Source organism: Phalangium opilio, unplaced genomic scaffold (assembly GCF_054372755.1).
Source record: "Phalangium opilio isolate 3A_F unplaced genomic scaffold, DU_Popi_V2 ptg000009l_1, whole genome shotgun sequence".
In the NCBI taxonomy this organism is placed as follows: Eukaryota; Metazoa; Arthropoda; class Arachnida; order Opiliones; family Phalangiidae; genus Phalangium; species Phalangium opilio.
In genome coordinates this window covers 12,347,522-12,369,910 of record NW_028324146.1, presented here as the reverse complement: position 1 = coordinate 12,369,910, position 22,389 = coordinate 12,347,522, and the positions used below count along the sequence as shown (strand labels likewise).

Below are 22,389 nucleotides of genomic sequence, written 5' to 3'. Positions count from 1 at the left end.
CTCTAGTAGACACAGAGTTATGGGCCTGCAAAGTATAGTCTAATGCATTTCCTATGGAGGGGTTGTTTGTTTACGTTTAGCTTAATTACTCGGCCCCTGTTTGTCGTAGCCAAAAGTTTTTAGAAGGGTTAGATGGGGGACAAATTGGACAATAACATACTCAAAGGACATCCCCGTATCTCCAGTAGAAACAGAGTTACGAGCCTGCAAAGTTTATTTTCAAAAATCAAAAGTAACCTTCTCACAATAAGTGAGACAAAAAATAAGTTGACGACGATATTGAGGTAGCCTCAAGTTTAAAGTATCCTTGTATGGGGAGCAAAGAGTACTATAACATATCCAAAGGAGATCCCAGTATCTCTTGTAGAACAAGAGTTATGAGCCTCCAAAGTTTAGTGCAAAAATCATAAGTTACATAATAAAAATAAGTGAGACGATACCAAAGTTGACGAACATTTTGCTTAATATCTCGGCCCCTGTTTGTCGTAGCTCAATGTTTTTAGTATGGTTAGAAGGGGGACAAATTGGACTATAACATATCCTAAGGACATCCCCGTATCTCTAGTAGACACAGAGTTATGGGCCTGCAAAGTATAGTCTAATGCATTTCCTATGGAGGGGTTGTTTGTTTACTTTTAGCTTAATTACTCGGCCCCTGTTTGTCGTAGCCCAAAGTTTTTAGTATGGTTAGATGGGGGACATATTGGACAATAACATACTCAAAGGACATCCCCGTATCTCCAGTAGAAGCAGAGTTACGAGCCTCAAAGTATAGTCTAATGCATTTCCTATGGAGGGGTTGTTTCTATACGTTTTGCTTAAGTACTCGGCCCCTGTTTGTCGTAGCCCAAAGTTTTTAGTATGGTTAGATGGGGGACAAATTGGACTATAACATATCCTAAGGACATCCCCGTATCTCTAGTAGACACAGAGTTATGGGCCTGCAAAGTATAGTCTAATGCATTTCCTATGGAGGGGTTGTTTGTTTACTTTTAGCTTAATTACTCGGCCCCTGTTTGTCGTAGCCCAAAGTTTTTAGTATGGTTAGATGGGAGACAAATTGGACAATAACATACTTAAAGGACATCCCCGTATCTCCAGTAGAAGCAGAGTTACGAGCCTGCAAAGTATAGTCTAATGCATTTCCTATGGAGGGGTTGTTTCTATACGTTTTGCTTAAGTACTCGGCCCCTGTTTGTCGTAGCCCAAAGTTTTTAGTATGGTTAGAAGGGGGACAAATTGGACTATAACATATCCTAAGGACATCCCCGTATCTCTAGTAGACACAGAGTTATGGGCCTGCAAAGTATAGTCTAATGCATTTCCTATGGAGGGGTTGTTTGTTTACTTTTAGCTTAATTACTCGGCCCCTGTTTGTCGTAGCCCAAAGTTTTTAGTATGGTTAGATGGGGGACATATTGGACAATAACATACTCAAAGGACATCCCCGTATCTCCAGTAGAAGCAGAGTTACGAGCCTCAAAGTATAGTCTAATGCATTTCCTATGGAGGGGTTGTTTCTATACGTTTTGCTTAAGTACTCGGCCCCTGTTTGTCGTAGCCCAAAGTTTTTAGTATGGTTAGATGGGGGACAAATTGGACTATAACATATCCTAAGGACATCCCCGTATCTCTAGTAGACACAGAGTTATGGGCCTGCAAAGTATAGTCTAATGCATTTCCTATGGAGGGGTTGTTTGTTTACTTTTAGCTTAATTACTCGGCCCCTGTTTGTCGTAGCCCAAAGTTTTTAGTATGGTTAGATGGGAGACAAATTGGACAATAACATACTTAAAGGACATCCCCGTATCTCCAGTAGAAGCAGAGTTACGAGCCTGCAAAGTATAGTCTAATGCATTTCCTATGGAGGGGTTGTTTCTATACGTTTTGCTTAAGTACTCGGCCCCTGTTTGTCGTAGCCCAAAGTTTTTAGTATGGTTAGAAGGGGGACAAATTGGACTATATCATATCCTAAGGACATCCCCGTATCTCTAGTAGACACAGAGTTATGGGCCTGCAAAGTATAGTCTAATGCATTTCCTATGGAGGGGTTGTTTGTTTACTTTTAACTTAATTACTCGGCCCCTGTTTGTCGTAGCCCAAAGTTTTTAGTATGGTTAGATGGGGGACATATTGGACAATAACATACTCAAAGGTAATCCCCGTATCTCCAGTAGAAGCAGAGTTACGAGCCTCAAAGTATAGTCTAATGCATTTCCTATGGAGGGGTTGTTTCTATACGTTTTGCTTAAGTACTCGGCCCCTGTTTGTCGTAGCCCAAAGTTTTTAGTATGGTTAGATGGGGGACAAATTGGACTATAACATATCCTAAGGACATCCCCGTATCTCTAGTAGACACAGAGTTATGGGCCTGCAAAGTATAGTCTAATGCATTTCCTATGGAGGGGTTGTTTGTTTACTTTTAGCTTAATTACTCGGCCCCTGTTTGTCGTAGCCCAAAGTTTTTAGTATGGTTAGATGGGAGACAAATTGGACAATAACATACTTAAAGGACATCCCCGTATCTCCAGTAGAAGCAGAGTTACGAGCCTGCAAAGTATAGTCTAATGCATTTCCTATGGAGGGGTTGTTTCTATACGTTTTGCTTAAGTACTCGGCCCCTGTTTGTCGTAGCCCAAAGTTTTTATTATGGTTAGATGGGGGACAATTTGGACTATAACATATCCTAAGGACATCCCCGTATCTCTAGTAGACACAGAGTTATGGGCCTGCAAAGTATAGTCTAATGCATTTCCTATGGAGGGGTTGTTTGTTTACGTTTAGCTTAATTACTCGGCCCCTGTTTGTCGTAGCTCAATGTTTTTAGTATGGTTAGATGGGGGACAAATTGAACTAGAACATACTCAAAGGACATCCCCGTATCTCCAGTAGAAACAGAGTTACGAGCCTGCAAAGTTTATTTTCAAAAATCAAAAGTAACCTTCTCACAATAAGTGAGACAAAAAATAAGTTGACGACGATATTGAGGTAGCCTCAAGTTTAAAGTATCCTTGTATGGGGAGCAAAGAGTACTATAACATATCCAAAGGAGATCCCAGTATCTCTTGTAGAACAAGAGTTATGAGCCTCCAAAGTTTAGTGCAAAAATCATAAGTAACATAATAAAAATAAGTGAGACGATACCAAAGTTGACGAACATTTTGCTTAATATCTCGGCCCCTGTTTGTCATAGCCCAAAGTTTTTAGTATGGTTAGAAGGGGGACAAATTGGACTATAACATATCCTAAGGACATCCCCGTATCTCTAGTAGACACAGAGTTATGGGCCTGCAAAGTATAGTCTAATGCATTTCCTATGGAGGGGTTGTTTGTTTACTTTTAGCTTAATTACTCGGCCCCTGTTTGTCGTAGCCCAAAGTTTTTAGTATGGTTAGATGGGGGACATATTGGACAATAACATACTCAAAGGACATCCCCGTATCTCCAGTAGAAGCAGAGTTACGAGCCTCAAAGTATAGTCTAATGCATTTCCTATGGAGGGGTTGTTTCTATACGTTTTGCTTAATTACTCGGCCCCTGTTTGTCGTAGCCCAAAGTTTTTAGTATGGTTAGATGGGGGACAAATTGGACTATAACATATCCTAAGGACATCCCCGTATCTCTAGTAGACACAGAGTTATGGGCCTGCAAAGTATAGTCTAATGCATTTCCTATGGAGGGGTTGTTTGTTTACTTTTAGCTTAATTACTCGGCCCCTGTTTGTCGTAGCCCAAAGTTTTTAGTATGGTTAGATGGGAGACAAATTGGACAATAACATACTTAAAGGACATCCCCGTATCTCCAGTAGAAGCAGAGTTACGAGCCTGCAAAGTATAGTCTAATGCATTTCCTATGGAGGGGTTGTTTCTATACGTTTTGCTTAAGTACTCGGCCCCTGTTTGTCGTAGCCCAAAGTTTTTAGTATGGTTAGAAGGGGGACAAATTGGACTATATCATATCCTAAGGACATCCCCGTATCTCTAGTAGACACAGAGTTATGGGCCTGCAAAGTATAGTCTAATGCATTTCCTATGGAGGGGTTGTTTGTTTACTTTTAACTTAATTACTCGGCCCCTGTTTGTCGTAGCCCAAAGTTTTTAGTATGGTTAGATGGGGGACATATTGGACAATAACATACTCAAAGGTAATCCCCGTATCTCCAGTAGAAGCAGAGTTACGAGCCTCAAAGTATAGTCTAATGCATTTCCTATGGAGGGGTTGTTTCTATACGTTTTGCTTAAGTACTCGGCCCCTGTTTGTCGTAGCCCAAAGTTTTTAGTATGGTTAGATGGGGGACAAATTGGACTATAACATATCCTAAGGACATCCCCGTATCTCTAGTAGACACAGAGTTATGGGCCTGCAAAGTATAGTCTAATGCATTTCCTATGGAGGGGTTGTTTGTTTACTTTTAGCTTAATTACTCGGCCCCTGTTTGTCGTAGCCCAAAGTTTTTAGTATGGTTAGATGGGAGACAAATTGGACAATAACATACTTAAAGGACATCCCCGTATCTCCAGTAGAAGCAGAGTTACGAGCCTGCAAAGTATAGTCTAATGCATTTCCTATGGAGGGGTTGTTTCTATACGTTTTGCTTAAGTACTCGGCCCCTGTTTGTCGTAGCCCAAAGTTTTTATTATGGTTAGATGGGGGACAATTTGGACTATAACATATCCTAAGGACATCCCCGTATCTCTAGTAGACACAGAGTTATGGGCCTGCAAAGTATAGTCTAATGCATTTCCTATGGAGGGGTTGTTTGTTTACGTTTAGCTTAATTACTCGGCCCCTGTTTGTCGTAGCTCAATGTTTTTAGTATGGTTAGATGGGGGACAAATTGAACTAGAACATACTCAAAGGACATCCCCGTATCTCCAGTAGAAACAGAGTTACGAGCCTGCAAAGTTTATTTTCAAAAATCAAAAGTAACCTTCTCACAATAAGTGAGACAAAAAATAAGTTGACGACGATATTGAGGTAGCCTCAAGTTTAAAGTATCCTTGTATGGGGAGCAAAGAGTACTATAACATATCCAAAGGAGATCCCAGTATCTCTTGTAGAACAAGAGTTATGAGCCTCCAAAGTTTAGTGCAAAAATCATAAGTAACATAATAAAAATAAGTGAGACGATACCAAAGTTGACGAACATTTTGCTTAATATCTCGGCCCCTGTTTGTCGTAGCTCAATGTTTTTAGTATGGTTAGATGGGGGACAAATTGGACAATAACATACTCAAAGGACATCCCCGTATCTCCAGTAGAAGCAGAGTTACGAGCCTGCAAAGTATAGTCTAATGCATTTCCTATGGAGGGGTTGTTTCTATACGTTTTGCTTAAGTACTCGGCCCCTGTTTGTCGTAGCCCAAAGTTTTTAGTATGGTTAGATGGGGGACAAATTGGACTATAACATATCCTAAGGACATCCCCGTATCTCTAGTAGACACAGAGTTATGGGCCTGCAAAGTATAGTCTAATGCATTTCCTATGGAGGGGTTGTTTGTTTACTTTTAGCTTAATTACTCGGCCCCTGTTTGTCGTAGCCCAAAGTTTTTAGTATGGTTAGATGGGGGACAAATTGGACAATAACATACTTAAAGGACATCCCCGTATCTCCAGTAGAAGCAGAGTTACGAGCCTGCAAAGTATAGTCTAATGCATTTCCTATGGAGGGGTTGTTTCTATACGTTTTGCTTAAGTACTCGGCCCCTGTTTGTCGTAGCCCAAAGTTTTTAGTATGGTTAGAAGGGGGACAAATTGGACTATAACATATCCTAAGGACATCCCCGTATCTCTAGTAGACACAGAGTTATGGGCCTGCAAAGTATAGTCTAATGCATTTCCTATGGAGGGGTTGTTTGTTTACTTTTAGCTTAATTACTCGGCCCCTGTTTGTCGTAGCCCAAAGTTTTTAGTATGGTTAGATGGGGGACATATTGGACAATAACATACTCAAAGGACATCCCCGTATCTCCAGTAGAAACAGAGTTACGAGCCTGCAAATTATAGTCTAATGCATTTCCTAGGGAGGGGGTTTGTTTCGTTACGTTTTGCTTAAGTTCTCGGCCCCTGTTTGTCGTAGCCCAAAGTTTTTAGTATGGTTAGAAGGGGGACAATTTGGACTATAACATATCCTAAAGACATCCCCGTATCTCTAGTAGACACAGAGGTATGGGCCTGCAAAGTATAGTCTAATGCATTTCCTATGGAGGGGTTGTTTGTTTACGTTTAGCTTAATTACTCGGCCCCTGTTTGTCGTAGCTCAATGTTTTTAGTATGGTTAGATGGGGGACAAATTGAACTAGAACATACTCAAAGGACATCCCCGTATCTCCAGTAGAAACAGAGTTACGAGCCTGCAAAGTTTATTTTCAAAAATCAAAAGTAACCTTCTCACAATAAGTGAGACAAAAAATAAGTTGACGACGATATTGAGGTAGCCTCAAGTTTAAAGTATCCTTGTATGGGGAGCAAAGAGTACTATAACATATCCAAAGGAGATCACAGTATCTCTTGTAGAACAAGAGTTATGAGCCTCCAAAGTTTAGTGCAAAAATCATAAGTAACATAATAAAAATAAGTGAGACGATACCAAAGTTGACGAACATTTTGCTTAATATCTCGGCCCCTGTTTGTCGTAGCTCAATGTTTTTAGTATGGTTAGATGGGGGACAAATTGGACAATAACATACTCAAAGGACATCCCCGTATCTCCAGTAGAAGCAGAGTTACGAGCCTGCAAAGTATAGTCTAATGCATTTCCTATGGAGGGGTTGTTTCTATACGTTTTGCTTAAGTACTCGGCCCCTGTTTGTCGTAGCCCAAAGTTTTTAGTATGGTTAGATGGGGGACAAATTGGACTATAACATATCCTAAGGACATCCCCGTATCTCTAGTAGACACAGAGTTATGGGCCTGCAAAGTATAGTCTAATGCATTTCCTATGGAGGGGTTGTTTGTTTACTTTTAGCTTAATTACTCGGCCCCTGTTTGTCGTAGCCCAAAGTTTTTAGTATGGTTAGATGGGGGACAAATTGGACAATAACATACTTAAAGGACATCCCCGTATCTCCAGTAGAAGCAGAGTTACGAGCCTGCAAAGTATAGTCTAATGCATTTCCTATGGAGGGGTTGTTTCTATACGTTTTGCTTAAGTACTCGGCCCCTGTTTGTCGTAGCCCAAAGTTTTTAGTATGGTTAGAAGGGGGAGAAATTGGACTATAACATATCCTAAGGACATCCCCGTATCTCTAGTAGACACAGAGTTATGGGCCTGCAAAGTATAGTCTAATGCATTTCCTATGGAGGGGTTGTTTGTTTACTTTTAGCTTAATTACTCGGCCCCTGTTTGTCGTAGCCCAAAGTTTTTAGTATGGTTAGATGGGGGACATATTGGACAATAACATACTCAAAGGACATCCCCGTATCTCCAGTAGAAACAGAGTTACGAGCCTGCAAATTATAGTCTAATGCATTTCCTAGGGAGGGGGTTTGTTTCGTTACGTTTTGCTTAAGTTCTCGGCCCCTGTTTGTCGTAGCCCAAAGTTTTTAGTATGGTTAGAAGGGGGACAATTTGGACTATAACATATCCTAAAGACATCCCCGTATCTCTAGTAGACACAGAGGTATGGGCCTGCAAAGTATAGTCTAATGCATTTCCTATGGAGGGGTTGTTTGTTTACGTTTAGCTTAATTACTCGGCCCCTGTTTGTCGTAGCTCAATGTTTTTAGTATGGTTAGATGGGGGACAAATTGAACTAGAACATACTCAAAGGACATCCCCGTATCTCCAGTAGAAACAGAGTTACGAGCCTGCAAAATTTATTTTCAAAAATCAAAAGTAACCTTCTCACAATAAGTGAGACAAAAAATAAGTTGACGACGATATTGAGGTAGCCTCAAGTTTAAAGTATCCTTGTATGGGGAGCAAAGAGTACTATAACATATCCAAAGGAGATCACAGTATCTCTTGTAGAACAAGAGTTATGAGCCTCCAAAGTTTAGTGCAAAAATCATAAGTAACATAATAAAAATAAGTGAGACGATACCAAAGTTGACGAACATTTTGCTTAATATCTCGGCCCCTGTTTGTCGTAGCTCAATGTTTTTAGTATGGTTAGATGGGGGACAAATTGGACAATAACATACTCAAAGGACATCCCCGTATCTCCAGTAGAAGCAGAGTTACGAGCCTGCAAAATATAGTCTAATGCATTTCCTATGGAGGGGTTGTTTCTATACGTTTTGCTTAAGTACTCGGCCCCTGTTTGTCGTAGCCCAAAGTTTTTAGTATGGTTAGATGGGGGACAAATTGGACTATAACATATCCTAAGGACATCCCCGTATCTCTAGTAGACACAGAGTTATGGGCCTGCAAAGTATAGTCTAATGCATTTCCTATGGAGGGGTTGTTTGTTTACTTTTAGCTTAATTACTCGGCCCCTGTTTGTCGTAGCCCAAAGTTTTTAGTATGGTTAGATGGGGGACAAATTGGACAATAACATACTTAAAGGACATCCCCGTATCTCCAGTAGAAGCAGAGTTACGAGCCTGCAAAGTATAGTCTAATGCATTTCCTATGGAGGGGTTGTTTCTATACGTTTTGCTTAAGTACTCGGCCCCTGTTTGTCGTAGCCCAAAGTTTTTAGTATGGTTAGAAGGGGGACAAATTGGACTATAACATATCCTAAGGACATCCCCGTATCTCTAGTAGACACAGAGTTATGGGCCTGCAAAGTATAGTCTAATGCATTTCCTAAGGAGGGGTTGTTTGTTTACTTTTAGCTTAATTACTCGGCCCCTGTTTGTCGTAGCCCAAAGTTTTTAGTATGGTTAGATGGGGGACATATTGGACAATAACATACTCAAAGGACATCCCCGTATCTCCAGTAGAAACAGAGTTACGAGCCTGCAAATTATAGTCTAATGCATTTCCTAGGGAGGGGGTTTGTTTCGTTACGTTTTGCTTAAGTTCTCGGCCCCTGTTTGTCGTAGCCCAAAGTTTTTAGTATGGTTAGAAGGGGGACAATTTGGACTATAACATGTCCTAAGGACATCCCCGTATCTCTAGTAGACACAGAGTTATGGGCCTGCAAAGTATAGTCTAATGCATTTCCTATGGAGGGGTTGTTTGTTTACGTTTAGCTTAATTACTCGGCCCCTGTTTGTCGTAGCTCAATGTTTTTAGTATGGTTAGATGGGGGACAAATTGAACTAGAACATACTCAAAGGACATCCCCGTATCTCCAGTAGAAACAGAGTTACGAGCCTGCAAAGTTTATTTTCAAAAATCAAAAGTAACCTTCTCACAATAAGTGAGACAAAAAATAAGTTGACGACGATATTGAGGTAGCCTCAAGTTTAAAGTATCCTTGTATGGGGAGCAAAGAGTACTATAACATATCCAAAGGAGATCCCAGTATCTCTTGTAGAACAAGAGTTATGAGCCTCCAAAGTTTAGTGCAAAAATCATAAGTAACATAATAAAAATAAGTGAGACGATACCAAAGTTGACGAACATTTTGCTTAATATCTCGGCCCCTGTTTGTCGTAGCTCAATGTTTTTAAAATGGTTAGATGGGGGACAAATTGGACTAAAACATACTCAAAGGACATCCCCGTATCTCAGTAGAAACAGAGTTACGAGCCTGCAAAGTATAGTCTAATGCATTTCCTATGGAGGGGTTGTTTGTTTACGTTTAGCTTATTTACTCGGCCCCTGTTTTTCGTAGCCCAAAGTTTTTAGTATGGTTAGATGGGGGACAAATTGGACTATAACATATCCTAAGGACATCCCCGTATCTCTAGTAGACACAGAGTTATGGGCCTCCAAAGTATAGTCTAATGCATTTCCTATGGAGGGGTTGTTTGTTTACTTTTAGCTTAATTACTCGGCCCCTGTTTGTCGTAGCCCAAAGTTTTTAGTATGGTTAGATGGGGGACAAATTGGACAATAACATACTTAAAGGACATCCCCGTATCTCCAGTAGAAGCAGAGTTACGAGCCTTCAAAGTATAGTCTAATGCATTTCCTATGGAGGGGTTGTTTCTATACGTTTTGCTTAAGTACTCGGCCCCTGTTTGTCGTAGCCCAAAGTTTTTAGTATGGTTAGAAGGGGGACAAATTGGACTATAACATATCCTAAGGACATCCCCGTATCTCTAGTAGACACAGAGTTATGGGCCTGCAAAGTATAGTCTAATGCATTTCCTATGGAGGGGTTGTTTGTTTACTTTTAGCTTAATTACTCGGCCCCTGTTTGTCGTAGCCCAAAGTTCTTAGTAGGGTTAGATGGGGGACATATTGGACAATAACATACTCAAAGGACATCCCCGTATCTCCAGTAGAAACAGAGTTACGAGCCTGCAAATTATAGTCTAATGCATTTCCTAGGGAGGGGGTTTGTTTCGTTACGTTTTGCTTAAGTTCTCGGCCCCTGTTTGTCGTAGCCCAAAGTTTTTAGTATGGTTAGAAGGGGGACAATTTGGACTATAACATATCCTAAGGACATCCCCGTATCTCTAGTAGACACAGAGTTATGGGCCTGCAAAGTATAGTCTAATGCATTTCCTATGGAGGGGTTGTTTGTTTACGTTTAGCTTAATTACTCGGCCCCTGTTTGTCGTAGCTCAATGTTTTTAGTATGGTTAGATGGGGGACAAATTGAACTAGAACATACTCAAAGGACATCCCCGTATCTCCAGTAGAAACAGAGTTACGAGCCTGCAAAGTTTATTTTCAAAAATCAAAAGTAACCTTCTCACAATAAGTGAGACAAAAAATAAGTTGACGACGATATTGAGGTAGCCTCAAGTTTAAAGTATCCTTGTATGGGGAGCAAAGAGTACTATAACATATCCAAAGGAGATCCCAGTATCTCTTGTAGAACAAGAGTTATGAGCCTCCAAAGTTTAGTGCAAAAATCATAAGTAACATAATAAAAATAAGTGAGACGATACCAAAGTTGACGAACATTTTGCTTAATATCTCGGCCCCTGTTTGTCGTAGCTCAATGTTTTTAAAATGGTTAGATGGGGGACAAATTGGACTAAAACATACTCAAAGGACATCCCCGTATCTCAGTAGAAACAGAGTTACGAGCCTGCAAAGTATAGTCTAATGCATTTCCTATGGAGGGGTTGTTTGTTTACGTTTAGCTTATTTACTCGGCCCCTGTTTTTCGTAGCCCAAAGTTTTTAGTATGGTTAGATGGGGGACAAATTGGACTATAACATATCCTAAGGACATCCCCGTATCTCTAGTAGACACAGAGTTATGGGCCTCCAAAGTATAGTCTAATGCATTTCCTATGGAGGGGTTGTTTGTTTACTTTTAGCTTAATTACTCGGCCCCTGTTTGTCGTAGCCCAAAGTTTTTAGTATGGTTAGATGGGGGACAAATTGGACAATAACATACTTAAAGGACATCCCCGTATCTCCAGTAGAAGCAGAGTTACGAGCCTTCAAAGTATAGTCTAATGCATTTCCTATGGAGGGGTTGTTTCTATACGTTTTGCTTAAGTACTCGGCCCCTGTTTGTCGTAGCCCAAAGTTTTTAGTATGGTTAGAAGGGGGACAAATTGGACTATAACATATCCTAAGGACATCCCCGTATCTCTAGTAGACACAGAGTTATGGGCCTGCAAAGTATAGTCTAATGCATTTCCTATGGAGGGGTTGTTTGTTTACTTTTAGCTTAATTACTCGGCCCCTGTTTGTCGTAGCCCAAAGTTCTTAGTAGGGTTAGATGGGGGACATATTGGACAATAACATACTCAAAGGACATCCCCGTATCTCCAGTAGAAACAGAGTTACGAGCCTGCAAATTATAGTCTAATGCATTTCCTAGGGAGGGGGTTTGTTTCGTTACGTTTTGCTTAAGTTCTCGGCCCCTGTTTGTCGTAGCCCAAAGTTTTTAGTATGGTTAGAAGGGGGACAATTTGGACTATAACATATCCTAAGGACATCCCCGTATCTCTAGTAGACACAGAGTTATGGGCCTGCAAAGTATAGTCTAATGCATTTCCTATGGAGGGGTTGTTTGTTTACGTTTAGCTTAATTACTCGGCCCCTGTTTGTCGTAGCTCAATGTTTTTAGTATGGTTAGATGGGGGACAAATTGAACTAGAACATACTCAAAGGACATCCCCGTATCTCCAGTAGAAACAGAGTTACGAGCCTGCAAAGTTTATTTTCAAAAATCAAAAGTAACCTTCTCACAATAAGTGAGACAAAAAATAAGTTGACGACGATATTGAGGTAGCCTCAAGTTTAAAGTATCCTTGTATGGGGAGCAAAGAGTACTATAACATATCCAAAGGAGATCCCAGTATCTCTTGTAGAACAAGAGTTATGAGCCTCCAAAGTTTAGTGCAAAAATCATAAGTAACATAATAAAAATAAGTGAGACGATACCAAAGTTGACGAACATTTTGCTTAATATCTCGGCCCCTGTTTGTCGTAGCTCAATGTTTTTAGTATGGTTAGATGGGGGACAAATTGGACAATAACATACTCAAAGGCCATCCCCGTATCTCCAGTAGAAACAGAGTTACGAGCCTACAAAGTATAGTCTAATGCATTTCCTATGGAGGGGTTGTTTGTTTACGTTTAGCTTAATTACTCAACCCCTGTTTGTCGTAGCCCAAAGTTTTTAGTATGGTTAGATGGGGGATAATTTGGACTATAACATATCCTAAGGACATCCCCGTATCTCTAGTAGACACAGAGTTATGGGCCTGCAAGGTATAGTCTAATGCATTTTCTATGGACGGGTTGTTTGTTTACGTTTAGCTTAATTACTCGGCCCCTGTTTGTCGTAGCCCAAAGTTTTTAGTATGGTTAGATGGGGGACAAATTGGACAATAACATACTCAAAGGACATCCCCGTATCTCCAGTAGAAGCAGAGTTACGAGCCTGCAAAGTATAGTCTAATGCATTTCCTATGGAGGGGTTGTTTCTATACGTTTTGCTTAAGTACTCGGCCCCTGTTTGTCGTAGCCCAAAGTTTTTAGTATGGTTAGATGGGGGACAAATTGGACTATAACATATCCTAAGGACATCCCCGTATCTCTAGTAGACACAGAGTTATGGGCCTGCAAAGTATAGTCTAATGCATTTCCTATGGAGGGGTTGTTTGTTTACTTTAAGCTTAATTACTCGGCCCCTGTTTGTCGTAGCCCAAAGTTTTTAGTATGGTTAGATGGGGGACAAATTGGACAATAACATACTTAAAGGACATCCCCGTATCTCCAGTAGAAGCAGAGTTACGAGCCTGCAAAGTATAGTCTAATGCATTTCCTATGGAGGGGTTGTTTCTATACGTTTTGCTTAAGTACTCGGCCCCTGTTTGTCGTAGCCCAAAGTTTTTAGTATGGTTAGATGGGGGACAAATTGGACTATAACATATCCTAAGGACATCCCCGTATCTCTAGTAGACACAGAGTTATGGGCCTGCAAAGTATAGTCTAATGCATTTCCTATGGAGGGGTTGTTTGTTTACGTTTAGCTTAATTACTCAACCCCTGTTTGTCGTAGCTCAATGTTTTTAAAATGGTTAGATGGGGGACAAATTGGACTAAAACATACTCAAAGGACATCCCCGTATCTCAGTAGAAACAGAGTTACGAGCCTACAAAGTATAGTCTAATGCATTTCCTATGGAGGGGTTGTTTGTTTACGTTTAGCTTAATTACTCAACCCCTGTTTGTCGTAGCCCAAAGTTTTTAGTATGGTTAGATGGGGGACAAATTGGACTATAACATATCCTAAGGACATCCCCGTATCTCTAGTAGACACAGAGTTATGGGCCTGCAAAGTATAGTCTAATGCATTTCCTATGGAGGGGTTGTTTGTTTACTTTTAGCTTAATTACTCGGCCCCTGTTTGTCGTAGCCCAAAGTTTTTAGTATGGTTAGATGGGGGACAAATTGGACAATAACATACTTAAAGGACATCCCCGTATCTCCAGTAGAAGCAGAGTTACGAGCCTGCAAAGTATAGTCTAATGCATTTCCTATGGAGGGGTTGTTTCTATACGTTTTGCTTAAGTACTCGGCCCCTGTTTGTCGTAGCCCAAAGTTTTTAGTATGGTTAGAAGGGGGACAAATTGGACTATAACATATCCTAAGGACATCCCCGTATCTCTAGTAGACACAGAGTTATGGGCCTGCAAAGTATAGTCTAATGCATTTCCTATGGAGGGGTTGTTTGTTTACTTTTAGCTTAATTACTCGGCCCCTGTTTGTCGTAGCCCAAAGTTTTTAGTATGGTTAGATGGGGGACATATTGGACAATAACATACTCAAAGGACATCCCCGTATCTCCAGTAGAAACAGAGTTACGAGCCTGCAAATTATAGTCTAATGCATTTCCTAGGGAGGGGGTTTGTTTCGTTACGTTTTGCTTAAGTTCTCGGCCCCTGTTTGTCGTAGCCCAAAGTTTTTAGTATGGTTAGAAGGGGGACAATTTGGACTATAACATATCCTAAGGACATCCCCGTATCTCTAGTAGACACAGAGGTATGGGCCTGCAAAGTATAGTCTAATGCATTTCCTATGGAGGGGTTGTTTGTTTACGTTTAGCTTAATTACTCGGCCCCTGTTTGTCGTAGCTCAATGTTTTTAGTATGGTTAGATGGGGGACAAATTGAACTACAACATACTCAAAGGACATCCCCGTATCTCCAGTAGAAACAGAGTTACGAGCCTGCAAAGTTTATTTTCAAAAATCAAAAGTAACCTTCTCACAATAAGTGAGACAAAAAATAAGTTGACGACGATATTGAGGTAGCCTCAAGTTTAAAGTATCCTTGTATGGGGAGCAAAGAGTACTATAACATATCCAAAGGAGATCCCAGTATCTCTTGTAGAACAAGAGTTATGAGCCTCCAAAGTTTAGTGCAAAAATCATAAGTAACATAATAAAAATAAGTGAGACGATACCAAAGTTGACGAACATTTTGCTTAATATCTCGGCCCCTGTTTGTCGTAGCTCAATGTTTTTAAAATGGTTAGATGGGGGACAAATTGGACTAAAACATACTCAAAGGACATCCCCGTATCTCAGTAGAAACAGAGTTACGAGCCTGCAAAGTATAGTCTAATGCATTTCCTATGGAGGGGTTGTTTGTTTACGTTTAGCTTATTTACTCGGCCCCTGTTTTTCGTAGCCCAAAGTTTTTAGTATAGTTAGATGGGGGACAATTTGGACTATAACATATCCTAAGGACATCCTCGTATCTCCAGAAGAAACAGAGTTACGAGCCTGCAAAGTATAGTCTAATGCATTTCCTATGGAGGGGTTGTTTGTTTACGTTTAGCTTATTTACTCGGCCCCTGTTTTTCGTAGCCCAAAGTTTTTAGTATAGTTAGATGGGGGACAATTTGGACTACAACATACTCAAAGGACATCCCCGTATCTCCAGTAGAAACAGAGTTACGAGCCTGCAAAGTATAGTCTAATGCATTTTCTATGGAGGGGTTTGTTTGTTCACGTATTGCTTAATTATTTGACCCTGTTCCTTCGATTAAAAATAATAACATATCTTTAGTGTAGCGGTTATCGCATCCGCCTCACTCCCGGAAGGCCACAGGTTCGAAACCGCGAAGTTTTTTTTTTTATAATTATCCGAACATTTGTGTCAAGGTCACATTATTTACATCTCCGTATCTCTGGTAGAACCAGAGTTACGAGCCTCCAGAATTTAGTCTAATGTATTTCCTATGGAGGGGTTTGTTTGTTTACGATTAGCTTAATTACTCGACTACTGTTTGTCGTAGCCCTAATTCTTAGTATGGCTAGGTGGGGGACAAATTGGTGTATAACATACTCAAAGGACATCCCCGTATCTCCAGTAGAAACAGAGTTACGAGCCAGCAAAGTGTATTTTCAAAAATCAAAAGTAACCTTCTAACAATAAGTGAGACAAAAAATAAGTTGACGACGATATTCAGGTAGCCTCAAGTTTAAAGTATCCTTGTATGGGGAGCAAAGATTACTATAACATAACCAAAGGAGATCCCAGTATCTCTTGTAGAACAAGAGTTATGAGCCTCAAAAGTATAGTGCAAAAGTAACATAATAAAAATAAGTGAGACGATACCAAAGTTGACGAACATTTTGCTTAATATCTCGGCCCCTGTTTGTCGTAGCTCAATGTTTTTAGTATGGTAAGATGGGGGACAAATTGGACTAAAACATACTCAAAGTTAAGCAGCGTCGAGCGCAGTCAGTACTTGGGAGGGCGACCACTTAGGAACACTGCGTGCCGTTAGCTTTTTCACTTTTTTTTCCTCTTTTAAATTCCAATAGATATGAAAAAAGAAAACATATTTTCTTTTTGTTATTGTTTGAAAAACATGAAGGTTAATTTGTCTCACTTAATTTAAATTCGAATTATTATCTAGCACTCTCGGCAACGGCCATATCACGCTGAGAACACCGGTTCTCCTCCGATCGCCGACGTTAGCAGCGTCGAGCGCAGTCAGTACTTGGGAATTCTGCGTGCCGTTTGCTTTTTTCACTTTTGTTTCCTCTTTCAAATTCCACCAGATATGAAAAAAGCAAACATATCTTCTTTTTGTTATTGTTTTATAAAGATGAAAGTTAATTAAATTCAAATTATTAACTAGCACTCTCGGCAACGGCCATATCACGCTGAATACACCGATTCTCGTCCGATAACCGAAGTTAAGCAGCGTCGAGCGCAGTCATTACTTGGGAGGGAGACCACTTAGGAACACTGCGTGCCTTTGGCTTTTTCACTTTTTTTTCCTCTTTTAAATTTTAATAGTTATGAAAAAAGCAAACACGTTTTCCTTTTGTTATTGTTTTAAAATGATGAAGGTTAATTTGTCTCACTTAATTTAAATTCGAATTATTAACTAGCACTCTCGGCAACGGCCATATCACGCTGAAAACACCGGTTCACGTCCGATCACCGAAGTAAAGCAGCGTCGAGCGCATACAGTACTTGGGAATACTGCGTGCCGTTTGCTTTCTCACTTTTGTTTCCTCTTTTAAATTCCACCAGATATGAAAAAAGCAAACATATCTTCTTTTTGTTATTGTTTTATAAAGAAGAAAGTTAATTAAATTCAAATTATTAACTAGCATTCTCGGCAACGGCCATATCACGCTGAATACACCGGTTCTCGTCCGATAACCGAAGTTAAGCAGCGTCGAGCGCAGTCGTTACTTGGGAGGGAGACCACTTAGGAACACTGCGTGCCGTTGGCTTTTTCACTTTTTTTTCCTCTTTTAAATTTTAATAGATATGTAAAAAGCAAACAGGTTTTCTTTTTGTTATTGTTTTAAAATGATGAAGGTTAATTTGTCTCACTTAATTTAAATTCGAATTATTAACTAGCACTCTCGGCAACGGCCATATCACGCTGAAAACACCGGTTCACGTCCGATCACCGAAGTTAAGCAGCGTCGAGCGCATTCAGTACTTGGGAATACTGCGTGCCGTTGGCTTTTTCACTTTTGTTTCCTCTTTCAAATTCCACCAGATATGAAAAAGGCAAACATATCTTCTTTTTGTTATTGTTTTATAAAGGTGAAAGTTAATTAAATTCAAATTATTAACTAGCACTCTCGGCAACGGCCATATCACGCTGAATACACCGGTTCTCGTCCGATAACCGAAGTTAAGCAGCGTCGAGCGCAGTCACTACTTGGGAGGGAGACCACTTAGGAAAACTGCGTGCCGTTGGCTTTTTCACTTTTTTTTCCTCTTTTAAATTTTAATAGATATGAAAAAAGCAAACATGTTTTCTTTTTGTTATTGTTTTAAAATGATGAAGGTTAATTTGTCTCACTTAATTTAAATTCGAATTATTAACTAGCACTCTCGGCAACGGCCATATCACGCTGAAAACACCGGTTCACGTCCGATCACCGAAGTAAAGCAGCGTCGAGCGCATACAGTACTTGGGAATACTGCGTGCCGTTTGCTTTCTCACTTTTGTTTCCTCTTTTAAATTCCACCAGATATGAAAAAAGCAAACATATCTTCTTTTTGTTATTGTTTTATAAAGAAGAAACTTAATTAAATTCAAATTATTAACTAGCATTCTCGGCAACGGCCATATCACGCTGAATACACCGGTTCTCGTCCGATAACCGAAGTTAAGCAGCGTCGAGCGCAGTCATTACTTGGGAGGGAGACCACTTAGGAACACTGCGTGCCGTTGGCTTTTTCACTTTTTTTTCCTCTTTTAAATTTTAATAGATATGAAAAAAGCAAACATGTTTTCTTTTTGTTATTGTTTTAAAATGATGAAGGTTAATTTGTCTCACTTAATTTAAATTCGAATTATTAACTAGCACTCTCGGCAACGGCCATATCACGCTGAAAACACCGGTTCACGTCCGATCACCGAAGTAAAGCAGCGTCGAGCGCATACAGTACTTGGGAATACTGCGTGCCGTTTGCTTTCTCACTTTTGTTTCCTCTTTTAAATTCCACCAGATATGAAAAAAGCAAACATATCTTCTTTTTGTTATTGTTTTATAAAGAAGAAAGTTAATTAAATTCAAATTATTAACTAGCATTCTCGGCAACGGCCATATTACGCTGAATACACCGGTTCTCGTCCGATAACCGAAGTTAAGCAGCGTCGAGCGCAGTCATTACTTGGGAGGGAGACCACTTAGGAACACTGCGTGCCGTTGGCTTTTTCACTTTTTTTTCCTCTTTTAAATTTTAATAGATATGTAAAAAGCAAACAGGTTTTCTTTTTGTTATTGTTTTAAAATGATGAACGTTAATTTGTCTCACTTAATTTAAATTCGAATTACTAACTAGCACTCTCGGCAACGGCCATATCACGCTGAAAACACCGGTTCACATCCGATCACCGAAGTTAAGCAGCGTCGAGCGCATACAGTACTTGGGAATACTGCGTGCCGTTGGCTTTTTCACTTTTGTTTCCTCTTTCAAATTCCACCAGATATGAAAAAGGCAAACATATCTTCTTTTTGTTATTGTTTTATAAAGGTGAAAGTTAATTAAATTCAAATTATTAACTAGCACTCTCGGCAACGGCCATATCACGCTGAATACACCGGTTCTCGTCCGATAACCGAAGTTAAGCAGCGTCGAGCGCAGTCACTACTTGGGAGGGAGACCACTTAGGAAAACTGCGTGCCGTTGGCTTTTTCACTTTTTTTTCCTCTTTTAAATTTTAATAGATATGAAAAAAGCAAACATGTTTTCTTTTTGTTATTGTTTTAAAATGATGAAGGTTAATTTGTCTCACTTAATTTAAATTCGAATTATTAACTAGCACTCTCGGCAACGGCCATATCACGCTGAAAACACCGGTTCACGTCCGATCACCGAAGTAAAGCAGCGTCGAGCGCATACAGTACTTGGGAATACTGCGTGCCGTTTGCTTTCTCACTTTTGTTTCCTCTTTTAAATTCCACCAGATATGAAAAAAGCAAACATATCTTCTTTTTGTTATTGTTTTATAAAGAAGAAACTTAATTAAATTCAAATTATTAACTAGCATTCTCGGCAACGGCCATATCACGCTGAATACACCGGTTCTCGTCCGATAACCGAAGTTAAGCAGCGTCGAGCGCAGTCATTACTTGGGAGGGAGACCACTTAGGAACACTGCGTGCCGTTGGCTTTTTCACTTTTTTTTCCTCTTTTAAATTTTAATAGATATGAAAAAAGCAAACATGTTTTCTTTTTGTTATTGTTTTAAAATGATGAAGGTTAATTTGTCTCACTTAATTTAAATTCGAATTATTAACTAGCACTCTCGGCAACGGCCATATCACGCTGAAAACACCGGTTCACGTCCGATCACCGAAGTAAAGCAGCGTCGAGCGCATACAGTACTTGGGAATACTGCGTGCCGTTTGCTTTCTCACTTTTGTTTCCTCTTTTAAATTCCACCAGATATGAAAAAAGCAAACATATCTTCTTTTTGTTATTGTTTTATAAAGAAGAAAGTTAATTAAATTCAAATTATTAACTAGCATTCTCGGCAACGGCCATATTACGCTGAATACACCGGTTCTCGTCCGATAACCGAAGTTAAGCAGCGTCGAGCGCAGTCATTACTTGGGAGGGAGACCACTTAGGAACACTGCGTGCCGTTGGCTTTTTCACTTTTTTTTCCTCTTTTAAATTTTAATAGATATGTAAAAAGCAAACAGGTTTTCTTTTTGTTATTGTTTTAAAATGATGAACGTTAATTTGTCTCACTTAATTTAAATTCGAATTACTAACTAGCACTCTCGGCAACGGCCATATCACGCTGAAAACACCGGTTCACGTCCGATCACCGAAGTTAAGCAGCGTCGAGCGCATACAGTACTTGGGAATACTGCGTGCCGTTGGCTTTTTCACTTTTGTTTGCTCTTTCAAATTCCACCAGATATGAAAAAGGCAAACATATCTTCTTTTTGTTATTGTTTTATAAAGGTGAAAGTTAATTAAATTCAAATTATTAACTAGCACTCTCGGCAACGGCCATATCACGCTGAATACACCGGTTCTCGTCCGATAACCGAAGTTAAGCAGCGTCGAGCGCAGTCACTACTTGGGAGGGAGACCACTTAGGAAAACTGCGTGCCGTTGGCTTTTTCACTTTTTTTTCCTCTTTTAAATTTTAATAGATATGAAAAAAGCAAACATGTTTTCTTTTTGTTATTGTTTTAAAATGATGAAGGTTAATTTGTCTCACTTAATTTAAATTCGAATTATTAACTAGCACTCTCGGCAACGGCCATATCACGCTGAAAACACCGGTTCACGTCCGATCACCGAAGTAAAGCAGCGTCGAGCGCATACAGTACTTGGGAATACTGCGTGCCGTTTGCTTTCTCACTTTTGTTTCCTCTTTTAAATTCCACCAGATATGAAAAAAGCAAACATATCTTCTTTTTGTTATTGTTTTATAAAGAAGAAAGTTAATTAAATTCAAATTATTAACTAGCATTCTCGGCAACGGCCATATCACGCTGAATACACCGGTTCTCGTCCGATAACCGAAGTTAAGCAGCGTCGAGCGCAGTCATTACTTGGGAGGGAGACCACTTAGGAACACTGCGTGCCGTTGGCTTTTTCACTTTTTTTTCCTCTTTTAAATTTTAATAGATATGTAAAAAGCAAACAGGTTTTCTTTTTGTTATTGTTTTAAAATGATGAAGGTTAATTTGTCTCACTTAATTTAAATTCGAATTATTAACTAGAATTCTCGGCAACGGCCATATCACGCTGAAAACACCGGTTCACGTCCGATCACCGAAGTTAAGCAGCGTCGAGCGCATACAGTACTTGGGAATACTGCGTGCCGTTGGCTTTTTCACTTTTGTTTCCTCTTTCAAATTCCACCAGATATGAAAAAGGCAAACATATCTTCTTTTTGTTATTGTTTTATAAAGGTGAAAGTTAATTAAATTCAAATTATTAACTAGCACTCTCGGCAACGGCCATATCACGCTGAATACACCGGTTCTCGTCCGATAACCGAAGTTAAGCAGCGTCGAGCGCAGTCACTACTTGGGAGGGAGACCACTTAGGAAAACTGCGTGCCGTTGGCTTTTTCACTTTTTTTTCCTCTTTTAAATTTTAATAGATATGAAAAAAGCAAACATGTTTTCTTTTTGTTATTGTTTTAAAATGATGAAGGTTAATTTGTCTCACTTAATTTAAATTCGAATTATTAACTAGCACTCTCGGCAACGGCCATATCACGCTGAAAACACCGGTTCACGTCCGATCACCGAAGTAAAGCAGCGTCGAGCGCATACAGTACTTGGGAATACTGCGTGCCGTTTGCTTTCTCACTTTTGTTTCCTCTTTTAAATTCCACCAGATATGAAAAAAGCAAACATATCTTCTTTTTGTTATTGTTTTATAAAGAAGAAAGTTAATTAAATTCAAATTATTAACTAGCATTCTCGGCAACGGCCATATCACGCTGAATACACCGGTTCTCGTCCGATAACCGAAGTTAAGCAGCGTCGAGCGCAGTCATTACTTGGGAGGGAGACCACTTAGGAACACTGCGTGCCGTTGGCTTTTTCACTTTTTTTTCCTCTTTTAAATTTTAATAGATATGTAAAAAGCAAACAGGTTTTCTTTTTGTTATTGTTTTAAAATGATGAAGGTTAATTTGTCTCACTTAATTTAAATTCGAATTATTAACTAGAATTCTCGGCAACGGCCATATCACGCTGAAAACACCGGTTCACGTCCGATCACCGAAGTTAAGCAGCGTCGAGCGCATACAGTACTTGGGAATACTGCGTGCCGTTGGCTTTTTCACTTTTGTTTCCTCTTTCAAATTCCACCAGATTTGAAAAAGGCAAACATATCTTCTTTTTGTTATTGTTTTATAAAGGTGAAAGTTAATTAAATTCAA

At 39.8% G+C, this 22,389-nt stretch overlaps 17 pseudogenes; all 17 read left to right on the top strand.

Moving 5' to 3' along the window:
- The first annotated feature begins 16,636 nt into the window (after positions 1-16,636).
- On the top strand, positions 16,637-16,755 carry LOC149714537 (5S ribosomal RNA; annotated as a pseudogene).
- A 362-nt stretch (positions 16,756-17,117) lies between these two features.
- Positions 17,118-17,236, top strand: LOC149714536 (5S ribosomal RNA; annotated as a pseudogene).
- A 137-nt stretch (positions 17,237-17,373) lies between these two features.
- On the top strand, positions 17,374-17,476 carry LOC149714535 (5S ribosomal RNA; annotated as a pseudogene).
- Positions 17,477-17,598: 122 nt separating this feature from the next.
- LOC149714534 (5S ribosomal RNA) lies at positions 17,599-17,717 on the top strand (annotated as a pseudogene).
- A 362-nt stretch (positions 17,718-18,079) lies between these two features.
- LOC149714533 (5S ribosomal RNA) lies at positions 18,080-18,198 on the top strand (annotated as a pseudogene).
- Positions 18,199-18,560: 362 nt separating this feature from the next.
- On the top strand, positions 18,561-18,679 carry LOC149714532 (5S ribosomal RNA; annotated as a pseudogene).
- A 137-nt stretch (positions 18,680-18,816) lies between these two features.
- LOC149714531 (5S ribosomal RNA) lies at positions 18,817-18,919 on the top strand (annotated as a pseudogene).
- Positions 18,920-19,041: 122 nt separating this feature from the next.
- On the top strand, positions 19,042-19,160 carry LOC149714530 (5S ribosomal RNA; annotated as a pseudogene).
- Positions 19,161-19,522: 362 nt separating this feature from the next.
- LOC149714529 (5S ribosomal RNA) lies at positions 19,523-19,641 on the top strand (annotated as a pseudogene).
- A 362-nt stretch (positions 19,642-20,003) lies between these two features.
- LOC149714528 (5S ribosomal RNA) lies at positions 20,004-20,122 on the top strand (annotated as a pseudogene).
- Positions 20,123-20,259: 137 nt separating this feature from the next.
- LOC149714527 (5S ribosomal RNA) lies at positions 20,260-20,362 on the top strand (annotated as a pseudogene).
- A 122-nt stretch (positions 20,363-20,484) lies between these two features.
- LOC149714526 (5S ribosomal RNA) lies at positions 20,485-20,603 on the top strand (annotated as a pseudogene).
- Positions 20,604-20,965: 362 nt separating this feature from the next.
- LOC149714525 (5S ribosomal RNA) lies at positions 20,966-21,084 on the top strand (annotated as a pseudogene).
- A 137-nt stretch (positions 21,085-21,221) lies between these two features.
- Positions 21,222-21,324, top strand: LOC149714524 (5S ribosomal RNA; annotated as a pseudogene).
- Positions 21,325-21,446: 122 nt separating this feature from the next.
- On the top strand, positions 21,447-21,565 carry LOC149714523 (5S ribosomal RNA; annotated as a pseudogene).
- A 362-nt stretch (positions 21,566-21,927) lies between these two features.
- On the top strand, positions 21,928-22,046 carry LOC149714522 (5S ribosomal RNA; annotated as a pseudogene).
- A 137-nt stretch (positions 22,047-22,183) lies between these two features.
- Positions 22,184-22,286, top strand: LOC149714521 (5S ribosomal RNA; annotated as a pseudogene).
- Positions 22,287-22,389: the final 103 nt, after the last annotated feature.